This window comes from Halichoerus grypus, chromosome 15, assembly GCF_964656455.1.
Source record: "Halichoerus grypus chromosome 15, mHalGry1.hap1.1, whole genome shotgun sequence".
NCBI lineage: Eukaryota > Metazoa > Chordata > Mammalia > Carnivora > Phocidae > Halichoerus > Halichoerus grypus.
Genome location: NC_135726.1, coordinates 39817853 through 39828442, shown reverse-complemented (window position 1 = coordinate 39828442; position 10590 = coordinate 39817853).

Sequence of the window (10590 nt, the reverse complement as noted above, 5' to 3'; positions counted from 1 at the left end):
GGCAGGCCCGTGCACGGGACACCTGGGGTGATTAAGTGCTATCATCCCTCAGCCCTGCCCCGGGGTGTTGGGATGGCTGCTCTGGGCTGTGCCAGACCCTCCAAAGTGCCACCACCTAACTGGGCCTTAATCTGCCTGTCCAGGGCCGTTGGAGAAGGCCGGTAGTGCCGCCCGGCCCCTGCTTTGGACCCTGCAAGGCGCAATCTGCACCCTAGGAGAACCTGCCCATCACTCCCAAGATGGTTCTGGCCTCGGTTCCCTCCCCTGAACTGGAGGGACAGATCCCACCTGCAACCCAAGGTCATCATGGGGGGATCCGAGTGGACAGTGGTGCCAGAGAAGCTGGGGTTCCCTCCCACTTGTGGGGGACGAGGAAGACTGTTTTGGAGCAGTTTTGGTTTTAAACAAGGTGAGGAGAGTCCCAGCTTCCCAGGAGAGGCTGCGAGAAGGGAGGTATTCTCTTACTTCTTTGTACCAGGACTCACAGGGATGCAGAGCCTCGGGGAGAGCCAGCAGACAGCACCGTGTGTGCTCATGCGTGCAGGAGTGCCGGGGGCAGGTGTGCATGTGTGTGGGTGGGTGTCAGTGTGTGTTTGCAGAGGCCCAAGGTCTCTGCGTCACATACTTTGGGGCCAAGCTGCAGGGGCTCAAATCCCAGCTCCACTCAGGCAAGTGACAACCTCTCTGGGCCTCAATTTTCTTATCTGCTAAATGGGAATAATGATAGCATTGACCTTACCAGGTTGTTGTGAGGATGAAATTAGTTAATATGTGCAAAATGCTTAAAATAGTGCCTGGCAAGTGCTTCCTAAGTGTTTATACACCTATGAGCATGTGCATGTGACTTCTTAAAAATTACATATATAGAAACTTCTCCAACTCAATTCACATTTTCCCATAGACTCTAATTTCAAAAATTAGGGAAGAGACTTCTAGAAAGAATTTTGTCCCTATGATAAACCAGTATCACCAAGAAACAGGGACTGATCTTTACATGACAAGTCAGGACTTATGTAGGAATGTGTATGCCTTATATCGGGGTACAAACCAGGGATTAATTGTGCTTAGAACTGAAAAGAAAACAGAGTTCTTTTGTCTATTCCGATTCTGATAGCTGAACCCTGCCTCTGGAATCACGGCGTCTATAGGAGAGCTGAGCCCCGAATGCTTCCCTTCCCACTCTCCTCCCCTCCCACGTCCGTCAACACTTCAGAAATAAGAGCCAAGTGGCCAAAATCAGCTCTGGGAAGATTGCAATCAAGAGCGGAGATCTTAAGCCACTTCAGAAAGAGGGAGCCTCTCTGGGAAATGTAAGGGTCATTCATTAGCATCTGCAGAAAAACATGCCTGAGAAGAAAGTCTGCAACAATCTGGGGTCTCAGAGGGGAAGGCCTGCCTGTTGATCACAGGGGGCACGCCAGGGGCCCAGGACAGTGGGGACCCCACAGAGTGACCATCGGCAAAGGTGGGCTGCTGGAGGGTCACTGAAGCGGCAGCTTGCTTTCCTTGTCTGGGAAGCCGCAGGGCCTGGCGGTGGCCGACAATAGGCTGCTGGATTTATGGGGGTTGGTGGAGAAAGCAGGGCCTCAGAGCCAGTCTTCCGGGATCCAAATCCCTGCCCTTTCATCTTGCCAGCTGCAAGCCACTTCCTGGGGCTCCTCGGGGAATTGGGAGGTTGAGAGTTGCCAGACGTGCCAGAGAATGAACCTGCTGGAATGGCCCTCACCAGCTGGCCTTGGTGGGTAAACACCCCAACTCCCTCACCTTCACGGGGACGCACTGAGGTGGGTTCCCCCACGATGCCCCCCACTGTCCTCCTCTGAGAGATGGAGCTGGGTGCTCTGCAGCTCCACGTGCCCCATGGCACACCCTTTGTTGGCTGCCTTCTGTTTTCTGTCTCACCCCCCAGCCCCCGCCCCATCGCCAGTGTTTATCTTCACCTCCCCGATCAGCTACTTGCGTTGAAATCCTGGTTTCTGACCTTTACCTGGCTGAACCCAAAGGAAGACCGTTCCTCCTCTGGTCTTATCCCTGCCCTCCCGGCTGGCTGGATTGGCGAGGACTTGACACAACCATCTTATCACCACCCCCAAGCCCAGCCTTCTTATTGACACCAGGCACCCCAGCCTTCCTATGCTTACACATCTTTATCTACTATTTTTGTCAGCCTGGGAAACTTTCTCCCTTCCGGCAGAAATACCTGTTATCTTTGGGGAACTACACCTTTCTCTCTCTCTCTGGTCCTTTGATTCAGGGAGGACCGAACCCAATGTGGGCTCCAGAGATGGATATGAGCTATGAGTCTGGCCAACCAGAGCATCACGTTCTCTAGTCATAGTGGTTTGGGGGTGTGCGCACGATCCAGACTAGGCCAATGAGAACCCAACGCAGGCCCTTTGCTTGCTAGTGGGAATGACAGAGCCTTGCACTGGGAAGTTCAGGCTGCTCACATGGGAATCAAATACTTCCCACCATCAGAGGGCGGGAGACTGCGTGAGAATAAAGCAGACATGGAAGAAAATATAACTGAGGAGGAGAAAGGCAGGTTCCTGACAACACCTTTGGGTCCCTGAAACCAGCCATGTCTGAAGTTACAATTGCCCCCACGCTTTCCAGTTGCAGGAACCCATATCCACCCCTCCCGCACCACCGTTTCTTCATAAGCTAATTTTGAGTTTGGTTTCTGCACTTCAACTGACAAATGCAGTTGACCCTTGAGCAGTGTGGGGATTAGGGGTGCCATCTACCTACCTGTGCAGCTGAAAATCTGTGTATAATTTTGATTCCTCCAAACTTAGGTACTAACAGCCTACTGTTGACCAGAAGTCTTACATAACATAAATAGTTGAGTAGCACATAATTTGTATGTGTTATATTCTCACAATAAGGTAAGCTGGAGAAGAGAAAATGTTATTAAGAAAACGTAAGGAAGAGAAAATACATTTACAGTACCATACCGTATTTATGGAAAAAGTCCACATGTAAGTGGACTCGTGCATTTCAAACCCATGTTGGTCAAGGGTCAACTGTACATAATTCAATCCTGCTTCGATTTCTGATTGGAAGGAGAGAATGTGTATCTACGTCTCTGGAGGTGTAGGTTCTTCATGGGCAAAGTTGGTTTAAAACCCTCCAGGGGTTGCCTGAGGAAGAAATGTGTCCATAACATTGATCAGCTAAGATGTTTTCAGCTGCAAGTAGCAGAAACTTGAACCGAAATCAGCTTGGACAAGAAGGAATTTTACTTCACATACCAGGAAGTCAAGAAGTAAAAAAGTTTGCAGGGTTGTTGACTCAGGAGTTTGGCTATATCCTCAAGGATCCTGGTTCCCTCCATTCCTCTGCCCGGGGTCTTCGGGGTGGGAGCTTTCCCTCAGACGGGGCTTGGTCTCAAGATGGCAGCTGAGCCTTCCCTCCCCTGTACCGCACCATCTAGAGGAGGAAAAGGGACGGCTTGCCTGTCTTTCTAGGCTTCATTTCTAGAAACAAACTGCTCCTTTACCACCAGTGAAATTTTGTAACAGGATAAATGAGGTTACACAGCCGTAACAAGAAAATCTCAGTGTCTCAGTGACTTTCAACAGCAAAGGTTTATTTTTCACTGACGCCACAGGCCATAGCAGGTCAGTAAAGGGCTCTGTTTCCAAAGTCTCTCAGGAACCCAGGCTGAGGCATCAGCTGCCGTCTTGAATGTTGTAGGTGATTGTACCCAAGGGTAGGAGGTCCGGAGGGTCTCATACACGCAGTTAAGCACTCCGGCTTAGAATGACACATATGGCTTCCGCTTATGACTCATTGGCTTGGGTTAGTTTTATGGCCTCACCTGACCACAAGGAGACCAGGAAATAAATACTTTGCTGCCCAAAGTGCGGAGAACTGGAAAAACTGGGCAGACAGCATGGACAATCACAACAACTGCTCTCATGGTCTGGGATGGGGCCAGTGCCCCTTTCCACGCCAATGCCTGGCCAGGGGAGCAGGATGACCGTGCTTGGCTCAGAGCAGTTGTTGGGACGGGGCATGGAGGCTGGCCAGGTAACACAGAGGCCTCGACAGCCTGGGACTGCATCTGCAACTAGTGAGATACAGCCAGTGAGGGAACTTCATTGGCAGAAGCCAGAGAGGGAGCTGTGGGGACGATGGCCTTAGCCCACGTGATGTGTGTCCCGATGGGGGTGACTCTACTCCAGGCTTCTCACGAGGGCGAGAGCTGCTTCCAAAATACGCTCGAGAGCCTGGCTGAAGTCGGCCCCTGACGGCACCTGGGGCGACCGTGGGAGTCCCCACAGCAGGGGGAGCAAGGCTGTTCCTGCCGTCGGGCCTGTGGGTCGTGCCCGTGCTCACCGGGAGGTTTCAGAGCAGGCAGCTCAGGGACTGCTTCTGTCGGGCTTCCATCAGAGGAACAGAGCCACTAGGAGATTTCATGCCCTAAAGGACTCCTTGTCGGGAGTTGACCTTATCCCACTGTGGGGGCTGGTTAAACGGTCTGCACGAAGCCACTGCTTCTGTGCCTGGTCCTGGCACCCACAGCCTGAGGGGCAGGGGACGGGGGAGGGAAGATGGATGCGACGCGGAGGACACAAGGACAGCCGGGACCTGAGAGGCTGGCACCGCGTCAGCCCCTCCCTGTCTCCCAGCCTCCGATTTCACCCATGAGGGTGTCCTCCAGGACGGGCTGGCACCCCTCCCCATGGCCCAGGACCAGAGAAGCTGAAGGAGGCCGCGGCCGGGACACCAGTCCGATGAGCCAGCAGAGCCGCTCGCTGTGAACAGCGACAGCACCCTGAACCCCGCAGCGGCCTCCAGGGCCCTGAGAGGGGCCCAGCTGCCGCCGCACTTCTGCCTCCCAAATCAGGCCAAGTGTCCCTAATGGCCCACCCCTGCCAACTGGGAACCGGGCCTGGAAGGGAAAGCTGGGAAGTGTAGTGGCAGCTCGGGTGAGTTGCCATGATGTCAGTGCGTCCCAGGAACCCTTTGCTACGTTGCACCTGTTCCCTCCTTTGAGAGCTCAGTGCAGTGGACTTCTATTGTTATTATTATTGTTATCATTGCCACCATTATCCATCCTCCCTTCTTTTAAGCACAGCACCTTGGTGCCCTTGGAGGAACGATCTCTTTCCCACAGTCAGTCCACGTGTTGTCAGGGCAGAGGCATGTGATCCGGGCCTGGCCAATCAGCCCCTTGGATGTCTCAGCCACAGTCTGATCAAATGGTCAAATGAGGGTGAAGGAATTCTAGGAGTGGAGGGAGGGTACAAGGAAGAAACATATCTTTCCTTCCAACTAGACTTCAGCTAGATGGAGAGAGTGTGAGTCTCGAACGAGCACCTTGCTGCCACAGAGGGAGAGTCTGTCTGAGCAAGGAGGCAGCACAGAGCAAAGGTACAGTAAGAGAGAAGGGGTCCTGAAGACAGTGGCTCTGTTCCGTCCTCTGGATCAAGCCCTGCCTGAAGGCAGTCTACTCGGATGCTTCGATTATGGGGGCCAGTAAATCCCGCCCCCCTTAACCAGTTTGCATCGGGTTTTGTTACGTGCAAACAAAGTAGTCCCAACTGATGCACTTGAAGGCTGTAGGTGAACCCAAAGTCTCTTGGGGTGACGGCTCAGAGACCTGAGTACATGGGACCACAGTGGAGAAGAAATACCCACTACAGTGCTCCTGAGCCAGAGAAGATCATGGGCTTCTGCAGAGGGCTGCATGAATCAGGAGCTGGGTGATGGAGGAAGAAACCTAGGCTGGAGTCCAGCTCTAAGCCTGACGATCGGTGACACCTTGGCAGACCCCCCTCACTCCTCTGAGCACCGTTTCCTATGCATACACCTGTCATCATCTCTTATGCCAGGTGCTGGTGCAGAGCTCCCTAGTGCAGACCCAACCTAGGGCTCCTTGTGTCTAGAGAGGCCCATTTCTACAGATAGCTGAAAGAAAACGTGAGCAAATGAAATGACCTGACATATGTGCGATCCGCTTTGGTATTTTATTCTATAGGCTCTTCTACTTCATTAAAAAAGAGAGAGAGAGCACTGATCACCACCTGCTATGGTGACTGCAAGACTCATTAAAGCTGTTTGGAAATGACTTTTTGGAAACAGCCCCATGCACCCTCTGCAAGGCATGCTGGGATGGGCTCCAGCCTGTGGATGAGCCACCGGGTAGGGGTGTCAAGAGACACCTCTTAGGAGCACAGTCCTGCCACAGTGGTGGCCCCAACATGACCACACCAGCCGTGGGCACATTCACTGATTCACTTACTCATTCTCTAGACACCGGCATTGAGCCGGCCTTTGTGCTGAGCCTGGCACGCAGGGGTGGCTTTCCCGGATTCCTGGTCGCGGGGACAGCTGTGTGTTTACAGCGCAGTGTGAAGGGTGTGACAAACCTAGGCACCCGGTATCTGGGCTCTGGGGCTGAGGGGCCCCTACCCAGCCTCGAAGACTGGGCCACACGTCTGCGATGGCAAGACACTGCTGTTGGCAAAGCCCAAGCTCTCAGGCTGGTTCTTGGAACGTGAACTACCCATTTAGCAACAGAAGGAGCCAGGACAGAGCATATCCTAATGAGACTTACTCTATGCCTGGCCCTCTCGGCTTCTTACAACATGGGAGAGATATTCCTATTTTACAACAAGGAAGCTTAGACTCCCAGAGGCCGACTGACTTGCCCAGGGCCATACAGTGTCTGTGCTGGGATTTGAACTCAGATTTCTCTTCCATTGATTAAAAACCTACAGATACCTGGGTCCCACCTGCAGGGATTCTGGTGTAATGTTAGGGGATGAGGCCTGAGCTTAGGTACTATTTGAAAAACTCACTACACAGTTCTACTATGTGGCCAGGGTTGAGCAACAGGGAGGGGACTAAGACAGGCTGCCTGGGAAGGCCTCTCTGAGAAGGTGGTGTTCAGTGTGCTCCTTGTCCCCCCAGGAGCTAAAAGGAGCGGGATATTGAACCAGAAAGACTATCCTAGTGGGGCTGGAGTGGGATGGCCAACTGCCCTGGTTTGCCTGGGACTGTGCTAAACCCTGAGTGGTCCCGGGCAAACCTGGCCTGCAGCTCCAGGACGGGAGGGAGCTTGCAGGTGGGGCTGGAGGGAGGGGGCCAGGCCATGCAGGCCTCAGAGGATTGCCTTAAGTGCGGGAGACCGGGAGACGTGCTCCTTCGCCTCTCTGCCAGAAGGCCTAGGATCTCTTGCCACTTGGGTTTCAGGGGCAGCTGAGCCTTTGGGTTTAGGGAAAGAAGCTTCGAGGGAATGCCTCTGATTCGGGGACTGGAGCCTGAGCTGCCTGGCTTCCGGGGGCCCATTAGCACTCCGTCTTCATTATTTAGGGCTGTGTCTTACCTGTAAGTCAGCCAAGTCAGAATTGGCTGCCCCCATAAACGCCCCTGGAATGGGGCCCGGGTGGCTGGCAGGGCCTCCTCCGAGAAGCATCAGCCTCGCTGAGCGGACGGCAGCTCTCATTTACATTAATTAGGCAGCTGGGTAATAGGGTGTTCAATCGTTACTGTGGTCTTTAAATGTCGCCCAAGCACCGCTAGGAGCCGGCAGCTGGTAGGGGGCCTGCCTTGCAGACCAGAGACCTGTCCGCACCCTGGCAGGCAGTGGGGCTTGAAATTCAGCGGGGGAAGGGAGCCCTCCTCGGGGTCTGATCTGGGGAGAGGGGCCTAGCCACAAGACCCAGCCTCGGCTGGGTGATCCTGGGCCAGGTGATCTCAGTGTCCTCGGCCAGCACAGGCCACTAGGGCTGACTTCTTGGGGATATCCCAAGGTTCCACCAAGAGTGTGGCCGTGGAGGGGACAGCTTTGACAAGCGACAGGTTCCATGTGCTTGGAAGATGAGACCGTACACTGTCGAACTCTTGAGTTTTCAGGTGAGACCACACAGTAAACCTTGCTCCTCGTGCTTTATTCAGGACACTTATTTAACAGATGGGGACACTGTGGCTTGCCTGAAGTCACAGAGCCAAGCCGGATAAGGACATCCCGGGGATGTGCCCACACCACTGCCCAGCCCTGGCCCAGCTCTGCCACCTTCCTCATTTCTGACCCTGGACCCAGGGCACCTTCTTCCTCCCCAACTGCCGATCTGCCCACCTGCCCCCTCTTCCCTTCTCTGAGAAGACCTCAGTGGCTGCCCCCACCTCCCCGCCCTGCGGGCCTTGCTCTCACCCCTCCGTTTACCAGCCTGGCCGGCTGGGGCCTACCTCTGCTCACCCAGCTGCGCTCCAACCTCACAGGCCACTTGGCTGTGCATGGAGGCTCAGGTGGAGACCTGGGGGGAGGCTTGTTGGTGGGGTGGTAGGTTCACCTCTCCAGCCTGTTTCTGTGTATCCCTGAGGCCGACACCCTGGGCCAGGCCGCAGATGGCCCTCACAAGCCTCCTACCTGGTCTCCAGCCCTGGCTCTGGCCCCTCCCCGCCCTGGCTTCTATCACCCTGCCCAGTGCCCCAGGCGCTAGCTGCCAGTCCCAGCTCTCTCCTCCAGGCCCTACTTCCCACCTCAGGTTCCTCGGCAAGGGGTCCCTTTCCTGTCTGAGCCAGCTCCGCTCTCCAGCCTCAGCTTCAGGCCACGTCCCAAGGGAGGCCTGCTCCACCTCCAGACCTGCCAGGTGCCCCGGGCATGGGCCTCATGTCCCTCCCAGCCCACCCTGCACCCCCCAAGGCTGCTGTCACCACCGCTCATTGGGAGCCTGGTGGGGACCAGGAGGTCTGCGGCAACCACTCCTTTGTGACGGGACTGCTGATATCATGGTCCCTGGAGTTCCAGGGCAGAGAGGTGGGAGGTGTTAAGATGGTGGATTCGGTGACACACTGCCCCTGTGAGCACTTCGGGTTTCCTTGCTCGAAAGCCCTGATTCTCGGGCAAGAGCCATGAGGGTAACGGGCACGGGAGACGCTTCACTTTCGGATGCTTAGGTAGCACCCACATCGCGGACTCAGGGGTTCCTTTACAAACACATTTTTAATAGAAGCGTAACATACACAGGAAGCTCACGAATCCTAAACTACAGCCGGACGAGCCCTCCACCACTGAAGTGTTTGTGCTCGCAGCCCCCGGCCACGGGGCCACCTTCCCCACACTGTGTGCCCCGAGGCAGCCCTTCGGGCTCGGGTGGCACCGCGGGGACTGACACCCCTCCCCACCGCCCTCTCTGCGGAGGTCCCGCTCCCGCTCCCGCTCCCGGGGCTGGAACTTGGGCTCACCGCCTCTCCTGAACAGCAGGGCTGCCGTGCGTTCAGGGCGGGGTGTGCTGGTCGGTGTTGGCCAAGCCCTGATTCCTAGCGTGCTGTGAACACCCCCACCGAGGCTGGTTTCCAGCTACCAGCAGGGGCGCACACCTGCTCTCCGGCGCCCTCCAGCACACCCCTGGTTTAGGGCCTGTGTAACCAGGAACGGCATTACGGTCACACGCGTTTTGGGGAGACGAAGAGCAACTAGGGGCGCTTTTCCCTCTCGGCCACCACAAGGCCAATGTCCCTGGAACAGAGCGGCAGGGCACCGGCAGCTCCCTCCTCCCTCCTGGCAGGGGCTGCATTCAATTCGTGTAGACTAAATGAATCTACCATAAACACCACACTCCCTCGAGCATGTCATTTGTGGTTGAAAATGCAGGTCAAGGGTAAGTTGGGCCTAGAACTCGGGTTTCCGGACTGAGCGCCAGGCTCTTCATTGAGCCTGGCGTCTCCAGGCCGGGTTGCCCAGCACCAGCCACACCTGCCTCCCCCTGCACCCTGGGTCCCGTGGGTGAAGCTGGAGATGACAGAAAGGTCCCTCCACGCCCGCTGCAGGTCACAGCGCCTCGTGGCGTGTAAGCTCACCTGGCTGGGAAGCACGGCACCTGGGCGCTGCTGCTGTCGGGGGCGCCCGCCCGCCTGAAACGCTGAGGGAGCCTGGGGGTCTCAGGGCGCGGTGCCGCTCTGCTGTGGAAGGCGTCTGTCGGGGCCAGATGGGGGTCACCGCGGCTGTGTGCGGCCACCCTTAGCCACCATTAGGGCCACACCCTCGGCTCACTGTGTTGGGTCAGACAAGTATTTGACGGAACCCTCAGGACGTGGAGGGCAGGGTTCTGGATGGCACTGAGGTTATAACGGTTACAGTGGTGGACAAGCCGGGCCAAGTCCTGATGCTCACGGCGTCTAGGTTCTGGAGGAAGAAAAGGACGATGAACCAGCAGGGCAGGTTCCTGACAAGTGCCGTGTACCTGGGAAATGAGGTTGCGTGCTAAGGGACTGCTGGGGGGCCGCTGAGAGGGAGGGAGGCCAGCGGGGGGAGCTGAGTGCAGAGGAGGGGGCTGCCGGAAAGGTGCCCACGGTCTGAGCGGGACAGCACTGTAGAGAAGGCACGGTGGTGGTGGGGGGGGGGGGACACTGGGGAGCTGGGAGAGGCAGGCTGGGGTTAGGTCTTGGGGGGCCCTTGATGACCCTGGTCAGATGCTGGGTTTAATTGTAAGCGTACTGGGAAGTCACTTGTGGGTTTTGGGCAGAAGAGTGACATGATCTGAGTCCTGCTTCACAAAGGTCACCTGGCTGTGGTGGGGCCACACGTGGAGGGCAGGGAGGCCTCGAGGGGCGGTGGGTGGGTGACTGAGAGCA